The following is an 18,752-nucleotide window of genomic DNA, read 5'->3' on the forward strand; positions in this document are numbered from 1 at the left end:
GGATTCCCAGAGGAAGTTCAGGCCCATCTACACCACCACTGGACCTTTAGAGGAAAACTCTACCCTTCTACAGGATCACCGCTTCAACAGAACCACGTCTGTCACTCCAGGAGGACTGCAGCCAACATTTAATGGGACTGCTACCAACACCCTGACCAACAGGGTGTCAGGTTGTATTCTGACTGCCAGTGTTGTCTTGTATTACTGCATTGTTATTTTTCCTAATAAAGACTTGCTATTCCTCCTCCCATATCTTTGTCTGAGAGTCCCTTAATTTCAAAATTACAATAATTTGGAGGGAGGGGGTTTACATTTTCCATTTCAAGGGAGGCTCCTGCCTTTCTTAGCAGACACCTGTCTTTAAAACAAAATCACAAGTCCTTCCAGCAAAGCGGCTCCAGCATTGGCTCCTTTCTCTACAGGGCCACTGGCCTTGCTAGGAGCCTTCTCCAGTGCAGGTTTTTCACCCAGGAGGAGGGTCACAGCCTCCTTTGGTCATGCCCCTGCTCTGCTGTGTGCCTCCATGGACTATGGGGCAGCAGTGTGCCTCATCATGCTCTTCATCACAGGATAGTGGGAAATCTCTGTACCACTGTCAGGAGCAGGCAGAGCCTTTTACTTCTTCACTGACCTTGGTTTCTGCAGCGCAGTTTCTCTCTCAGATTTTCATTCCTCTCCCTGGCTGCAGTTGCTGTTGCAGTTTTTTCGCCTTCTTGAATACATTATCTCAGAGGCAGCACGATTATCACTGACTGGCTTGGCCTTGGCCAGTGGCAGGCCTGCCTTGGAGCCAGGTGGCATTTGGGTCCATTGCATAGCTGCAGAGCCTCCATACCTGGCTCAGGCACATGATTGTGTTTGAAAACGTGGGATTGTCACTGCCGTTGTAAAGGTTATGAGAAAATGCAGGATTATGAAATCCAAATGACATAGGAGTCATTAAGCTACAAAATAAAGTAGGCCACAAACTGTACTGGTAGCCTAGGAGGAAAACATATTATACAGCTTATCTGATGAGGTTTGACCATATCTGCCAGAGAAGAAGGACTTGGCATTGTGCTTGGGTCGCAGTGGACTGAGGAATATGCCCTTATTATGCTTTTGCATCCCCTTTTTTCATGTTATCTCTCCTCCTTACCAGCAGTTTGCAGAGAAATCCTGTGATATTTGTGGCTATGTAAAGTCCCTTTTTGTGCAAAGTGTGTATTTTTGTTACAGGATCTTTCCAACATGCCATGCTGTTAGCTCTGTTGGTCAGAGTATGGTGCTAATAATGCCAGGATAGTGGGTTCAATCCTCATATGGGCCATTGACTTAAGAGTTAGTGTCACTATTTAGTGAGAAATGACAAAGAGTCAATCAGAAGGCTGAGTGGCATAAGCACACATCTTTTATACTGCTTCTTTTATACACTGATCAATACAGGTGGACCTGATTAGTCATTTAATCAATACATTTCACCTGACTGGCTAATTAACCAGATGCCCCATTTATAAACAATCTTATGAGAATAACAAGAAAACAGATATTAGGTAGACAACACATGCAGGTTGTTTTTAATAATTGGATATCATTGTTTATTTCTCACTTCCTAAAATGTCCCAAGCTGATTCTGGGAGAACTTATCAAGTTTTCTTGCTCTCTGACTAGGCTGTCGCATCCACATGTTGGAGTCAATTATCCTTCTGTGTCCTCTCCAACTCATACTATTCTGTCATTCTGTGACCCCGCAAAAATACTAGAAAGAGGCTTAAAGTATTTGAACCGGAGTTTTCTAAGAAAACTAAGATTTTTTTTCATTATACTTTTTTTGGTTAATCAAAGGTTTCTGCTTTAGTGCTATATTTCAAAATGGTAAGATATATACTGTGATTTTTATGTCCAGAAATAAGCTATTATTCTTTTTACTAAGCAAGGAGAAATGAGATCTTTTATTAGACTAATTTGTAGTCTGGAAAAAAAACAAAACAGCATTCAGTACACCGGCTCTTAGCTTGGTCTCCAACCTATATTAGAGCAGTATTTTTAGAAATAAAGTGACTGCGAAGCAAGATGAGTTCTGTTTCAGGCCATCTCTTACTTCATCTTTCTGAGCTAAACTAATAGCTGCCTTATTAGTGAGATAAGCATTTCAACAACAAGAAAGATTGAAATACACATGGCATAGCCATGCTTCTTGCTTTATTCCTGTTCCCCTAAACAAAGTGGAAGCAATGCTTTTGTCCTTTTTGCTGGTGTGTGCTGTTAAAAGATGAGGACATGAGCACTTTCTTCACTCAGCAGCTGTGTGGGAGGTGGTTTACATGGCATGCAGAGAAATGCAGGGTACTCACAACTTCGTCAGCCTTCATGCCCAGACCAAAACAAAAATTTCAGGAGTGACAGCAAGTGTGAAGGTGCTCAAACACAACAGGACAGTGCAAGGTGGTCTGCTTATGTTTTAAGAATGTTTGGTGTCAGATCCATTCTCATGGAAGACTTTCTTCTTAATATCCAATCTAAACCTACCTTATGTCAGTTTTAAGCCTATCAATACATGCCTTCATCAAAAGACCCTTTTTCCTTATTCATGCTAATCAGAATTCAGACACTGAGGATTTGTTGAATACGAACCAACCCATGGGACTGAAGCTGAAAACATATCACAATTATGGCATTCTGTTTGTATCACTTGAATGTCCATGGGCACGTGTCAGATCTGTTGGGGACAGTTTGCAAGGCAAGGCTACTCCTCTGCTGCATTCATAGCAAATGTCTGGCAGATGACAGCACTTCATCAGTGCTTTCCACACAGGAGGCAGCCCCTGGCAGTGTGCTGGGTGCTCATGGGGTTCAGGCATCACTGTGCAGTGATGCACAGTATGGTCCACAGAAAGGACTTTTGCACGCTGTATGCATGCATATATCTGTAGGCTATTGTAGTCAACAAGATTACTTCTGGGATCTCAGATGTACTGTTTTTAAAGATGTTCTGTTTTTAAAAAAGATGTTCTCAGATGCTCTGTTTTTAAAAAGCAACAGACCAGCCTTTATAGTTCTTTGGAGGGTTTCATGGGGTTGTTATTTTATTTTGGTTTTTTGGGGTATTTTTTGCATATGTGTGGGATGCTTTTCATAGAAGGATCATATAACAACAGGAGAGGCTCAAGGCAGACAAGTAAAATTGCAATACATGTCATTTGTGCAGCAATATTTGTACAATTCCATTTGTGTGACAAAATGTGTGTGCAACTCATCTTTTCATGAAACCTGATATGCCAGAAAATGCCATTTTCTTTTTTTTTTTTCAACTTATCTACAATGTTCCCCTTTCTAGGCTTTGGATACAAAGAAAGCAGGTTCATTTCCCTGCTGCATCAACTCAGCAGTTTTGCATCAACAAGAAAAGACTTCCCTCTGTCTTCAGGATGGTTTATGGGCTACCATAGATAGGGGATGCAGGGTAACATTGCTTAGGAGTCTCTTTCACAGATGTTTACCTCTCCACACATGCTGTGTTCAGACCTAGCAGAGATGCCTGGATTCAATTATGGAACCAAGCATTTAAGAGAAACATGTTGTTAGAGTTTCTCTCTGCTTTTCCAGGAAGCAGACTGCTGAATTGGTGTACAGAAAGTCCTGCTTGGGTTACAGCAGCCATGAGAAGGGCTAAGGCTTCCTCCACAACCTCTTGTCTTTCTGCTGCTACAAGGATATTGTTCATGTAGTGATATAGGAAGACATCAGTCATATTCTGGTGAATGGGACTGAGGACCCTTTCAACAAACCACTGAAAAATAGTAAAGCCATTTTTCATTCCTTGTGGGAGGATAACTCAGTGATATCTTTGCAAGGGTGCTTGCATATTGTTGCTTGGGACAGAAAAGGCAAATTTACGAGCATCATCAGGATGCAAAGGAATGTCAAAAAAGCAGTCCTTTAGGTCAATGACTGTCAAATGTTAATCTCCAGGGATCATAGCAGGAGACAGGAGATGAGGCTGCAAGCCTCCCATGTCCTCCATTAGAGAATTAATTTTGTGGAGGTCTTGGAGAAAGTGTCGCTTGCCAGTTTGTTTTTCAATAACAAACATGGGCAAATTTCAAGGACTGGTGGAGGGCACTAAATGACCTTTTTGAAGCTGTTCTTAGACAAGTTCAGTGAGTGCACACCTTAGGTAGTGGCAAGGTCCATTGATCCACTCAGACAGGTGTATCAGTTTTCCAGGTTAATTTCAGGATGTCATGTACTGCAATGGCCCCCCTCAAAAATCTGACTGAATTTTGAAACCCCATTGAGAAAGTACATCTCATCCCTGTAACATGGGTAGGGGTAAAACAAATGGCTTTACAGAAGATATGTGGCCTTCTGGTCACACCATCTGAATTAGATGGTGACTTTGGTAACTGTGACTGCTTCCTCCAATCCCAGTGAGGGCCTGGGGTACCCCTTTGAGGGCCCAGGTGGTATGCCATTTGGCTTGAGAGATAACAGTCACATCAGCTCCAGTATCTAAAATACTGGTGAGTGTTATCTGATGTCCCTGTAATGACAGGGTACATTTACGCATACGGCATTTATCAGAAATTGTTTGTACCCATATTTGTGGGGTTCTTGTAGAGCCAAATCCTCCTAGCCTTTTTTTTTTGCATTTTTCTACAGGGGAAGGCAAACTGTCTGGGAAAGGAATCAATTGCGTGATAGGGGTCCTTTGAGGGACTGTACAAGGTGGAAAAGGGGTCCAAGCCATAATCTTAATTTCATCATTAGAGTCTGAGTCTATGATGCTGGGGAGAACAAAAAGTCCTGAAAGGGTATTTGAAGATCTCCCCAACAGTAAAGCACTTTTCTGGGGCCCTGGTGGTCCAAAAATTTCTGTAGGGAGTAAAAGAACAGAAGAATCAAGCAGCATGACTATGACAGAGGTTGTCTGGTCCGGTCTGTGGTTGTGGCTGAGGCATTTGTGTCTGCATGTGGCGCCGTCCTGTGCTCCAGTTCTGGTTTTCCTGGATCGGGCGACCTTCAGAATCATACTTGGAGTGACACTGGATAGCAAAGTGACAACATTTATGGCCCTGTGAGCACACAGCAGGACCTTTAGGCTTAGTGTCTTTCAGTTAGCAGTTGTGGCTTAATTGAGTGAGTCTGAGAAAATTCTAGAGTTTTTCTTCTCCACCAGCCTTTTAAAAAATTTTTTGGTAGGTGGATTTTTTCTTCTTTTTAATCTGAAGGAAATTTCTTATGTACATGACAATATATCCTCCAAGAATAGATTCTAGCCTATGTACCTGAGTAAGACCATTAAATAAACAAAACGAAACATCTTTGATGTTATTACAGGTAATAGGGAGAAAGAGCAACTGTCTTTAAAGAGAAAAAGTTCATATGTTGTTTGACTATGTATTAAAATAATTACATTCTTGCTATTAAGGGACAGCATTAAAACAGATGATAGATAGTATTTCTGTAAGTCCCAATGCAAGCACTTATAGTGGTAGCATCTGAAATTACGGAATAGTGGAAAAAGAAGCTTGTAAATTGGTCTTAGCTCACGGTGATTTGTGTCATTAATTTAATTACATTTCAGCAAATACTTAGAAGAGAATGACAGAAGAAGAAAATGAATGAGGATATAGTGAAAATGGGACACTGTGAAAAGCTTTTATAGCAATTCATGGGAGCTGTGCTAATAGTTATAATTTCCAGGCCACATTCATCCAATGGTGTGCTGTATTAAACTACTGTTTCACTGAGCTCATTCATATTGAGGCAATCTGGTAATATTGCTGAAACTGTCAGTTTTCATTTCAGATACTTATAAACTTTGAATAGAGCCTTGAGTTAAGTGAGTGGTTTGTGTTTTTTTAACATGTCCATTGGCTGTAAGAAAGGAAGGCAACAATTAAGGGATTTTGAATATTGAGTGTTTCACTGTTTCACGCATTAGTTGGGATTTATTGCCATCTGGTGGCTATTTTATGTATTTCAGACAGTGCAGATATATTCTCATTTTGTGTACTACTATTCATATGATTTCAAAAGGTTGGCATAAAATCAGAAGCTGTGCAAAAAGTATGGAGTACATTAAAAATATTCTGATATTACCTGTATAATATGGTCTATAAAAATTAACCTCTATTAATACGTAGGATTTAGGTGCTATGAGATAAGGACGCACGTCAACAAAGGCGGCCTGAAAGTCCTGTCCATGGTCATCAAAAGTGCATCTTTGGATATTTACAATTCTCTAGAATTGTAGCATAAGAGCCAAAAGTAATTTTCAGTGATCATAAAGTGAAAGAAGGTAATTGAAATCTTGAGATGGTCTTTGAATTAGTTCTTTATTATATGAGGATACGGGATCTGGTTAAAGGTTTACTTGATGATCTTAGAGGGTTTGTGCAACCTTGGTGAACCTATGATTATATATGGTACATTTTTCCTAAAGCTCAGCTGTTGTTTCTACTTCAACACGTTTGTTTGCTATCCTTTCTCCTGCACTTTAGTGCTAATGACAGATGCTATTTTCAAAATCTCATTGATACATTTGTTTCTTTTACTGTGCCAATTAGTTTTATACATGGTGGAACTTCCATCAAAAGTGTAAGTTTCAGTGTAACTAAAGGTATCACCTTGAGATTTCAGTTTCATTCTTCATAGGCAGAAATAAGTAATTCATTTGTAATGTTTGTGATTTTTTGTGGCTTGTTAAATGCAATCATTGACAGCTTCTTTGTAGTCCACCTTATTTACTCTATGTGTTGGTAAGACAAAATCCTTCAGGAAAATGTTTAAATCATCATCATTATAAAGTTTTATGCAAGTGTATTTTAGACAGGGGAAGGAAAGGAAATCTCAGTGGAAGCCCAGAAAACAATTGCACCGATTTCTATTGACAGAAATTTTTGGATGAAAATTTAACACCATCCTTGATTCAACAAAAAAAGTAAACATCCTAACAGTAGGAAGATAACAAAAGGGGAAGACCATTCTCAAAGGGACAAATCTAAAAGTATGTTAACAAATTTATATGTTATTTTAATTCCCTAGGCCTGCCCCATGGCACGCGTCTGTGTTTGGACAGTAGGAAATAAATGGAAGGTAATTTCCTCTTCAGTTATAGTGCTGATGCCGTGTCTACCATCCTTGCTGTGCTCTTGCTTTGGCTTGTGGTACATTTTTATTGTGTTTTTATCTCCCAGCTCTGGCACTGAGGTAATTGTCTGCCAGGTTTTCCTTCATGCAAACTTCCATCTTTATTTCTGCTGCTGTCTGAACTGTTTGGTATTGTGAGCCTCAGTAGACTTTTGGTTTTGTCTTCTTGACTGTCATCCATCTTCACTGTATACTGGAATAAAATGAATGCTATAGAAGCAGCAGCCTGCTGCTGCCATCCCAGCATTGATGAGCATTCTGTGTAGAAGCAGCAGCCTGTCATGTTTATCTCTACTTTGATAAAAGCTCTCTGTTCTCTTAGGAAAGGTGCATACCAAAGGATTGACTCCAGCCATAAACACCACTTGTGAATGTTTTCCTTTACCCAGAACACTGGGCTGTGGCATGTTTGAGTGAATGACCAATAAGGGCAGAAACATCTGGTCTGCTTGTGCCTGGCAGTGTGGCTGTTTTGTCTTTAATAAAGTAATAAAGATGGAACCTGCTAGAAGCAGCAGTGGCCTCTGGTTTTTCCAAGCTGATGCATATCTGATGCTGTTATTAAATCAAAACCTTTAAAGCCATGTATCTTGGTGTTTCCTAATAATTTATTACCAGAACAACAAAAGATTTTAAATATTTTGTAACAGGCCTTTTCCTGATAATTTTTTTTAAAGCATACACCTTCCTATCACAAGCACTGCCAGCAAACATTCTGTCTTCTTCTCACTATGAATTTCTCTTTATGCTTCTCATTCTAGTCATAAAGATGTAGTTAAAGAGAGTGTCTGCATTTCTCTAAATGTAGAAGAAAAAAAAGACTGTTTTAAAGCCCAGCCTTTCACTCCTGTATATTTTACAGAAGGGTCATTATCTTGTAACCTCCAAGACCAGCACCTTCAGCACCATCTCAGCTGAGTGGGGAGCTTGGTGGCAGCTAGATGTAGGACCATTGCTAGGATAGCCTCTCCCAGCTTGATTCCACTCAACTCTGCCTCCCTCAGCATTGCAGAGGTTGATTGGCACCTTAGAACTTACCTGTATAGCTCATTGTGGACCTTGTTCATCCTTAAAAAAGATCTCTTTGTTGCTTGATGAAATGCTTCTGGGCTACTATTGTTTTTAATAGTAGAAAATAGAAAGCAGCAGGGTTAATGGTAATTATGGTTCTTTTGTGTTTATATAGGGATGGTCCCTTTTTCTATTAAAAGCAAAGAAGTGTGCAAAATACCTTTGCATTTCAGCTTTCACCTGGAATGTTCCCTAAACAAAACCAGGAACAGGACTGAGTACCTGCCATGTCAGGCTCTACATTTCTGTGTCCATATTCTGCCCACGAGAGGAATGAGTCACTCTATTCTCTGGTGGGGGAGAGAATAAAAGTATAATTTATCTCATAAATTACATGAGATGAAAAACTGCCAGAGCAGATAGCCCAAAGTACAATCGTGACACATTACATAAATATTTGAACTGATGCTGAAAGTGACACATTAAGTTAATTAGTCCATCACTGGGTATTTGCAGTATAAGTAATTAATTAAACGTTAAAGTATTAATTAATAGGTTGGACCTTAATAAGTGGGTAGTTGTGTATCTCACAGCTTGGCTCTGTAGAGCTCTGGTAGTGCCATTTACCAGCACAACAGGGCCTAAACCAGTACCCTCTTTCATCATGGTGAAGAGCAAGACTTTCATGCCGCTGTAGCTTTCAACATCTAGAGATCATGCTGCTCCTCAGCAGAGGAGCTGGCTCTGTCACCATCAGCCAGCTGGTAAAGCATCTGTAGGAGCATTAATGCTAGCAGACATATTTTGAACAAAATATAGTAAGACCTTGCTTGCCATTTGAAAGTGAGTTTAGGATTTTTAGCTAGGGAAAGAAAGATGGGTATATGGATTAATTCATAATTAATTCAGGTTTGGTTTTTTTAATTCCTGAAGACTAGAGATACACTGGGATATATAGGAGAGAAGATAGATAGATAGATAGATAGATAGATAGATAGATAGATAGATAGATAGATAGATAGATAGATAGAAAGAATAAAAGCATTTGGGATAATTAGGATAACATTAGAGAGTGTTACCTAAACAATGATGATGGAAGTTGTGGGTTCTAAAGATGCTGAAAGAGCAGCATGGAAAGATCCAGAAGCCTGCTTCTCTCTGAGGACCAGAAGAAGCTTTCTGATTCTGCCATTCATTCAGGGATTAAAAATCATGGATGTGTACCAAGAGCTCAAAGAATGGCCCAAGGCAGCATTGCTGTTCTTGGAGAAATGGATGGTAGTGTGAAGTTAAGTGGAACAAGGGAGTTTGAATATGAGTTTATGTAAACCCCTTCATTTATAGTACTTACAAACTGAGATTGAAGGAAAAAAATATTCCTTAGATAACAGGTGGTGTTACAAAAGAATTTTCCAGTGCCAATCCTGTTAGAGAAAGAGTTTTATTGAGAAAATGTCTTTACTATAGGTGACAAAACTATCTGCTGCAAGGTATCAGTAAAGACACCATAGCAGAATTTAAATGGCCTTTAATAATTCAACCAATGGTATTTGACTTCTTGTTTTAAGATAAAAATTATTAATATACTCAGAGAGACTGAAGTTCTACAGAGAACAAAGAAGCCTCTAAGTCTTGATTTTGCAAAATAGGCAAATATCCAGAATGTTGTGGTGTAATGGAAATCTTCAGATTTACTGAGAAGCATGAAGACCTCATAGCACCTTCCAGTGTCTGAAGGGGGCCTGCTGGGAAGCCAGAGAGGGACTCTTTGATAGGAGCTGTAGTGATAGGACAAGAAGTAATGGGTAAAAATTGAAATAGGGGAGATTTAGGTTAGGTATTAGAAAGAATTTTTTTCTGTGGTGGTGGTGAGACGCTGAAAAAGGTTGCTCAGGGAGGTTGATGCACCAAATCTGGAAGTGTTCAAGGCCGGGTTGGATAAGGTTTGAGCAACCTGCCCTAGTGAGAGGTGCCCTGGCAGGGGAAATTAGGACTTGATGATCATTAAGGTCCCTTCCTTAATGGCAGATCCTCCATAATGATCTCATAAACTAAGCCAATGTAAATTTTTTTGTCATCAGAGTCCACGAAAATTGCGCGCATACACACATAGACAGAGGTTTTTCTCCCAAAGCACATTTTGTCTAATTTGCCTGCAGAAACCCATATGGGGCAAAAATATGTCTTGATCTTACTGTGCTACTTTGATTTATTCTGTTTGTTACATTGGATTCTCCTGTAGCTTTATTACATTGATACTCAATTCTCTAGAAGTATTTCATAGATGTACAGTTTAGAGAATAAAGTTAAACTTCCAAATGCTGTTGTCGATGAAAATAGATGGTTGTCTTTGTGCAAACTCAAAGCACTTACAGTAGACTTCTCAGTACAGACTCTGCAGGAAAAATAAATCAGTATTAAAAGGAGCCCTGTGATATTGAAAAGCAAAATTTTATCAGTTTTTCTACTCTTCAAGCCATGTAAAATGAGCAAGAAATTAGCTTGGCAAAAAAGTTATCAAATTCTTATAGGTCATGATACTTCTGGTTAACATTACCTTTGTCATGATAGGGACAGTAAAAGCCCTGGGCAAAACATCAAGCTTACTTTTTGGTGTTTCTTGAACTTTTATGAACCCTAAATAATGACTGACAGTGGTAGAACATCTGGCTGCAAAGAAACATGTTTGCAAAGCCCATGTCACATGGAAGCCACAATAAAAATGCAAAACCAAATAACCTGTGGTGGGACCTATACTTGAAGTGAAAAAAGTGCTTGTAAGGTCCATTGTGTCATTTGAATGGAAGACATATTGGAAGGCCATATTTGAATGGAAGGCCATAAAAGACAAAGCAAACAAAACTGCTCCAGTTTTTGAGCAAACAGGGCATTAAAGCCTCAAAGCACAAAGCAATTTTTAGTTGCCCTTCTAGTCCAACGCTTGCAGGGTTCTGTCCAAATACACATTGACTTGCTCTGTACTCTAAAGAGTCAGTAACTCCAATGGACAAAAACATTTTCTGTCCTTTCTGAAGACTTAGTTTTCTGCATGATCTTTCTGTCCATTTCAGGAATTGATATTTCTCACACTGTGCAAATGGCATCTTCTCAGCCATTCCTTATCAACTTGTCTGGCCAGTTCTTTCTTCTTCTGCTGAATCTTCAGCCAAATGATTCAGTAAACATTTCTTGCATTTGTACTTTTGATTTTGTACTCATCTCTGTTGTATTGGTCTGGGATAATTGTCTAATTTTTCCAAAATGAGCTTATAAAAGCATAAAAAGTATCTCATAGAAACAAACTGGATTCTACTTAAATGGTCAAGGTTGTCCCTCACTTCATGATAAGGATTATTTTGTGATGAAATGCACCCAAATAAGTTTTAATTTATTATGTAATTATATACTGGAGTAGCTCTTTGGTAAAAATCATGTTTGTATTTTTACTGCAATTAAGAAAACCTTACTTATTTAAAACCAGTATATCTTAGTAATATTCTACTCTGAAACTGAGGACATTGGTTGCTGATTTTTAAATGCTATGCCTCAAAAAAGCTAATTCCTCAATAGCAGCTTAACTTGCACAAGTGTGAAGGAAAAAGCAAAGTTGCAGGCATATATATTTTAGTATATGCAACGTTTTTTTGCCCCATGTTTGGCATTTGTCAGCAGCAGCAGTTAGGTAGCCAGTACCACAAACATCTGGGTGAATCCTTTGGAAAATGTGCAATAGTAGTGCTGTTATTTGCATATCAGTAATAGTAAGCTTGGGGTATGAATCATTTATTTAGAACTTAAGTATTTCAGATTCTTTCCTATGCATGCTGTTCTCATTTGTTTAGCTACTTCTGATGTGTTATTGTAGGCTCATTTACTTTTTCTATTTCATTATTTGTATGGATTTCTTTTATTTTGGTTTCAGACACTCTTCCTGCTGTTGTCACTTCCGTTTACATGTGTTCTCAGGCTGCACTGTTATGGAGCCTTATTGAAGGAAATCCCTGGTGATTCCTGTGAGGCGGAGGAACAGATTTCTTTTCCAAGCAAGTGCTTTCTGAATAAGTCTGATTTGCTACAGTTGTTTATGGCACACCTGAGTTTCAACGATAACTGGGTTTTCTTGAAGTTCTCTTCATGTCTCCACAATTTATTTACCAGGTGTCAGCTAAAATATTGAGATATAATGAGTGCATTAATTTTTTTATTGCTGTTTAGGTGCAATAAAAGACTGTGTTTGTAACAGAAATTACCACCTATAAGCCAGATAAAAGATAAGAAACATATTTCAAAAAGGTCTTTGATTAGGGTTTAAACTGATATCCTTCATTTCATGAGGAGAAGCCAACAAGAAAGATTTTTAAAGGCTGATAAGCGGTACTATAAAGGTTGTGCTGAGTTAGATGGTGTCATAGAAGAGAAAGCATGAAAGGAATTACAGCATCAGGTTACCCCTTTGCCTAATTAAAGCTGTGGATGTCACCTGTATATGCAGGATAATTTTTCATCTCATAAAATTAAAAAATGTTCCATTTGAATTATTGAAACTCACAAGCTGCAAGTGTGGTGTGGTAGGTTTTGTCTGGAAAGATCTAAAATTCTTCTCCAATGGCAAGAACTTGCTGATCAGGTTCTTGCACAAGAACAGCAGCTGGCTCCTGAATTTAAAAGTGCTCAGAAGATGGGGAGAAGAGGTACCAGAAATACCTCATTAAGGGATTGAAACTTCAGTACAGCCCGCAGAAGTAGCCTTAAATATGAGATGGAAGTATATATGTACACTACAGAAGAAGGCAGGAAAACAGAAACTTTTTTATTGCTAGCCACAGTGGTCTCTGTCATGTTATCCTTCTTTCAGTTAATTAAACAAGCAGCTTATCAGAGAAAGAGGCTGTGATTCATCTTGTGTGTGTACAGCTTCACGTTGCCAGTCCTGGTCTAGTAGTGGAAAGAAAGGATACTTCTTGATGTGTTATTTTTATTTTACAGCTAACAATGTTCAACAGTTCATCCACCTATCAACATGATTTTCCCATGAATGCTGACATGGTTTTTTTACTGTTTTTCTTTTTTTTTTAGGGATGCAGTGTTTTCTGCCTACACTATCCCTTGGGACACATTTCAGCATCTATGTATTTTTACTGCTATTATATAGTTTTCTGGCTTTTTCCATTCACCTCTTTTATTTATTAATGTAGTGGAATTTCCTTTGTGGCTTTTTTTCTGTGCTGCCACTGTATTTCTGTATTTTTCTTAGCATTACTTTTGTCTCTTTTGTCTTCATCTTTTACATTCCTCCTGTCTCAACAATATACTTTGTCTCTCTGCCTATCCACTGCTATGCTTCATCTCCCCATACATTGTATCTGGACTAAATCCAAAAGACTTACTGTGATACCCCAGCAGCAAGAGCTGCAATGTTTAACTTTGTCATGCCTCTACAAGAGAGCAAGACCAAGCCCTTGTAAAATCCAGGAGTGTAGAGCAAGCTTCTGTGAAAGATTTGTAACTTCTAAAATTTTGAGTTGCCTGCAGCAAGTTCATAAAGAATCACTGATGTAGGAAGGGATAGGATTTGAGACACAGCAAGCGTGTTAAAATACATTTTGTACAGGTGTTCTGAAATTTGTGTATAAGTTTTGGAAACATGGCAGAGCTAAGTCTTTGTATTTATTCATAATGTGTAGTTTTTCCACCTATTTAATTGCATTTTTAGAGCTTGTGCCACTTGCCTTCACCCCAGTACTCTTCACACCCAAGAATGGCAAAGCTTTCATCTCTCCTGTTGGAAAAAAAAAAAAAAGGCTCCATTACTGGTAGAAGGAGTTGTCTTCTGTTCCAGTTTGCTTTCATCTGAGTATGATATTCAAGATTTTTGGGGCCAGAGGAGTTTTTACAAACCAAGAATGTAGGTAAGTAGGTCTGATACCCATTTGATTGGGAAGGAGAATGGTTTCTGATATGAGCAGGCAGGGGAGATAATGTTGCACATTGCATTTACGTACCTTCTTTGCTTCCCCCGGTCACCACCCTGTATGTCAGAATTTCAGAAATTTAAAAACAGAATCCTAACTGTAGACATTTTACACAGACTGTGATACTTACAGAACCACCTCTTTTCTGGAATCTGATCCAAACATGATGCATCAAACTTGTGTAACGAGCTCTGCGATTTTTTTCCTTTTTTTCCTTTGGCAAGAAGAAACCACAGTACGCTGTTCACAGACCTTTCATCCATTACCAAGTTAGGTTTGTCATTCTTCACCAAAAATAAAGTGCGCAGTGAACACTGATAATCAGGAACCATCTGTGTGAACGTTAGCAGAGGGCATCCAAATTGTGAGTTGGGGTTTTGATTTCTTTATGTAGAACAGGGCATGTCAGATTGATACCAGACACATGTATGTACTTTCCCCCTCCACAGGATCAAAAAAAAGAGCCCAAGATTTAAATTATTTACAAAGTTAGCAATTCTTTCTTCTCACCTTAAAAATTTGACAGGATGTAGGAATATGCTAGCCAGCTGTATGACAGTCATGCCTCCCATATGTCCAAGACAGGTCCTGTTCGTTCAGACCCTCAGAGTTAACTCCCATCCCTTATGCTGAAGGTCACAACTGACAAACATGCCAACACAGTTGCTGTTGAAGAGGTCTTCTACAAAGACAATCAATTTCTATTAAGCTTTAGAAAAATGTGGGACTCATTGTGACAACATGTATCATCAATCTGTTTTTATATTGAGCTGAAAGTAAGATTTTAGATTTTAGATATGTGGCATTTAAACACTTGGGTATGATGTAAGCAGAATTTCAGTACAGCAGTATATCTTCCTAAGAATTATGTTTTTAAATCTTACAGTACTGTGCTACAAATTGTTTGAAATATTTATGATTTTAAAATCAAAAATTGCTGTGTATTGACTTCAGAGTTACACTGCAGTGTTTCTAGTTGTAATTTAAAACCAAACCAGTTCCTGATTATCTAATGTTTACCACTAAGTCTTTAAAGTGTCGAGGCATGTAGAGTTTTGTTTTCTTAATATGCTAAGTTAAAGTGCAGCCTCTTTGAGAGGAATCAAAAGTACACATAAAGACTTACAAAATATATCATCAATGCAATATTTTTTCATGGCCACAGTTTCTAAGGGTATGGTAATACCCCTAAGTGACTTGCTTACAACGTGATGTTCCCTAAATCAATCAGTTTCAAATATCAGTTGTCAATTATTTAGTTAACCTTGCAGAGAAACTTAGATCTGGGCTTTCACCAACTTTTCCCTCTAATCAGTGTTAGTGTCTAACAGTCTTCTTGGTCCTCACAAAAAGTATTTCAGTTGTAACCTCATTAACTGTAAGTTCATGATACTAGAAAGGAAAATAGAAGATGAAGCTAAAGAAGATGGTAGCTAAAAATTATGGAGAAAGTAAGAACTCTAAAGGAATCAAAATTCTCTAAGTATTTTGCAGATCATTTAGTTAACTCTGAAAAAGGAAATTGTTCCTTTATGAAACCAATTGGTGCAAGTAAAAATATTTCAATATTTCCCAAGTTCTACTTAGATGATCTGTGGCCTATAGCTGGGCCCTGGCTACTGTTTATCAGACACTGCTCATCACTTGATAGCACCTTCTTGGGGAGAAAGAGGAAATCAGACCAACAGCCACTGTGGCCACTCAAACTGCAGCTAACTGCAGGAACAGCCCATGGCAATAGAACAGGAGGAAAAGGCAGGGCCAGAGATAATCATTGGTCCCGGTCCCCAGGTGAGCTGCAGGGTGTGCAAGAAGATTTCAGCTGCCAGTCTGACCTGGCTGCTCCAATGCTGCCATACCATGGCCCATGATATGGAACTAGATGGTAGTGAAGCCAAGCAGCTGGGATGCCTGTCCCAGGATCTGGGCAGGATTGACAAGGCCACTGGGAAGAGCACAGAAGCTCTCAGCCTTTGGAGGTGACTCCTGTCAAGCGTGAGAGAAAGGTACTCTCTCTAGTAGTGCACCCAGGCAGGTGGGACACCATGGAGAAAGGTATCCAGTACCTGGGAGAATGAATGTGCTGGAGCTAATCTCTAGGGATTCAAATAATGTGCAGTCCCCTGCAGATCCAAATGAGGTCCAGTGTGCACAATCCACATGGCACAAGTTTGTATGGAGCACAGGATCATTGCACACCAATTCACTGGCATTGACTTCCATGACAGGAGGAGAACAGAGTGCTTTAGGTGATTATCTAGCTACAGCCCTGTGATGATCATCTTTTTTCCTCCCTACTGACCTGCACCTTGTCTGTGGAAAGACTGCCCAAGAGTGCGGACAGACTCAAAAGACTTCAGCAGATTAGAGAGGAAATGTCCCATGCCCCTCCAGTGTGGGCCAGAGTCTAGACTATTGGGAGCAAGTACCCCTCTGCTCAAGAGAGAGGGTACAAAGCACAAGGTAACCTGTGCCTTTTGCTGTGTGACCCCAGAGAGGATGTAAGGAAGTAGGATGGAAAACCCAGCTCTGTCCTGGCAGCGCAGGTACGTGAGTTGAGAGGAAGAACAACATCAGAGAAAACTCTTCAAGGATAAATGCAGCTCCAGTTTCCAGTGGGTGAGTCCTCAGACAGAATAGAAGGGCTGATGTTGCTTCTGGTCCAATTGAAAAGATCTCTAGTTCATATTTACAAGAAATATCAATGAGTAGCATGACCAGAACTAGAGAGGTCCTGCCTCCAGCCAGGTGGAGGAAAGGAACAATCAAATCAATTGGACTGTGTGGATCCAATTATTTGGTTCATCAGACCCACAGGAATCTAAAGCTTTAGTTGACCCCAGAGCACAATTTCCCCTGATGCCATCAAGATATGTACGGGCAGGATCCATTTCTATCCCTGGGGTGATAGGGGAAGCTGATTGTACTGGAAGCTGAAGTGACCCTGTCTGGGAAGGAATGGCAAACACAGCCCATTGTGACTGGCCCAGAGGCCCTGTGCATCCTTGGCAGAGATTTCCTCAGGTATTTCAAGTATCCAAAAAGGGCATTGCTGGGCTTTCGGCAGTGCTGCTGTGGAGACAAAGGAAATTAAACAGCTGAATACCTTGCCTGGTTTCTCAGAGGACCTTTCTGCTATGGGACTCTGGGAAAGGTGAAGAATCTGCTGAGGGTTGAAGAATGACAGGTACCAATCACTACCAAAGCCATGCACCATTGATAACACCACGCCAGCCAGGACTCTGTGATGGGTTCTGGAGACCAGGGAGTGGCCAGCAGGACTGTCACCCTTTAGTGGCCTTTTATGGCCAGTGTGTAAGTGCAGTGGAGAATGGAGACTGACAGTGAGCTATCATGATCTGAATGAAGTCACACCATCCCTGAGTGGTGCTGTGGTGAACAAGTTGGAGCTTCATACAAGCTGTACACATTTTTGTACATTCTGTCATTAGTACTGTTGCTGTTACACTTTGGTGCCCTATTCCATTGCTGTTTCCAATAAATTGCTCTTATCTCAGCCCATGACCTTTACCCTTTGTATTTCCAATTCTCTTCTCCATCCCACCACAGGGGAAGAGGGAGGGAAGGAGGAAAGAAGGGAAGGAGAGAAGGAGGGAAGGAGAGATGGAGAGGAGCAAGTGGCTCATGAATTGGAGTGTTTCATTGGGAACACTAAATTGAGGAATACCATTCCTAAGCCATGACAGGCCACTGAATATTGGTTCTGGAATAAAGTTAATAAAATTTTAAAGTGCATCAGTAGAGAATTAAAATATTGTATTCTTATGCATCTCACTGGTATTATATAATATAACAGCTTACATAACAGTCTTACATAACTGCTACAGTAATGACAGATAATAAACAAGGAACAGATAATAAGCTAAAGCTTTTTGTTTACTGTGATTTTAAATCTTAGAAGAAGGATTTTATAGCAAGTATGTTACTTATGGTGTGGAAAATTGTGATACAGTTGTTTGCAAAGGTAGAACACAGCTAAATTTGTGTTTCCTCTTAATGAATGTGGCACAGCAAAATTTAAAATACCCTTCATCAACTCCATTTTTGGTAATTTTAAATGTTTGATGTGACTACTTGAGCAATTAAAAAAAAAATATGAGTAATTTGCCATTAAAAATTGTTATCATAGGTCAAGACCTAGAGGTGTTGCTGTGAACTCTAGAAGATTGTACAAAGCAGAGAAAATTAGGGAGTCTCATGAAGTTGCTAGTTTTTCCTCCAAAGGAATAATAAAATATAATATGACAATCTACAAGAAGAATGAGAGGAATTAAGTACTGGCTGGACCTGTGGCATTCTAGAGATACAAGTAGTGAAGGTGCTAGAGTAATTAATTGATACAGCACTGAATTTTTATATGCAGTTGGAGCAGGGACAAATCCTAAAAAAATATATTTCTGTCCTACAAGACAAACTTTTGTTTCTTTCTTTCTTGGATAACTTATTTCAGTCAAGATACTACAGCTGAATTTCATTTTTAAAATAAAAATGCTGCTTTAAATAAGGTGGAAAGATGAGAAAAAATGCTGAAATTTTGAAAAATATATTTTAAAACATTTTATAAATTTTTTTTTTCAGAGAAAATTGAGAGAAATTTTCACAGGCTGAAGACCA

Source organism: Fringilla coelebs (genome assembly GCF_963513975.1).
Source record: "Fringilla coelebs genome assembly, chromosome: Z".
In the NCBI taxonomy this organism is placed as follows: domain Eukaryota; kingdom Metazoa; phylum Chordata; class Aves; order Passeriformes; family Fringillidae; genus Fringilla; species Fringilla coelebs.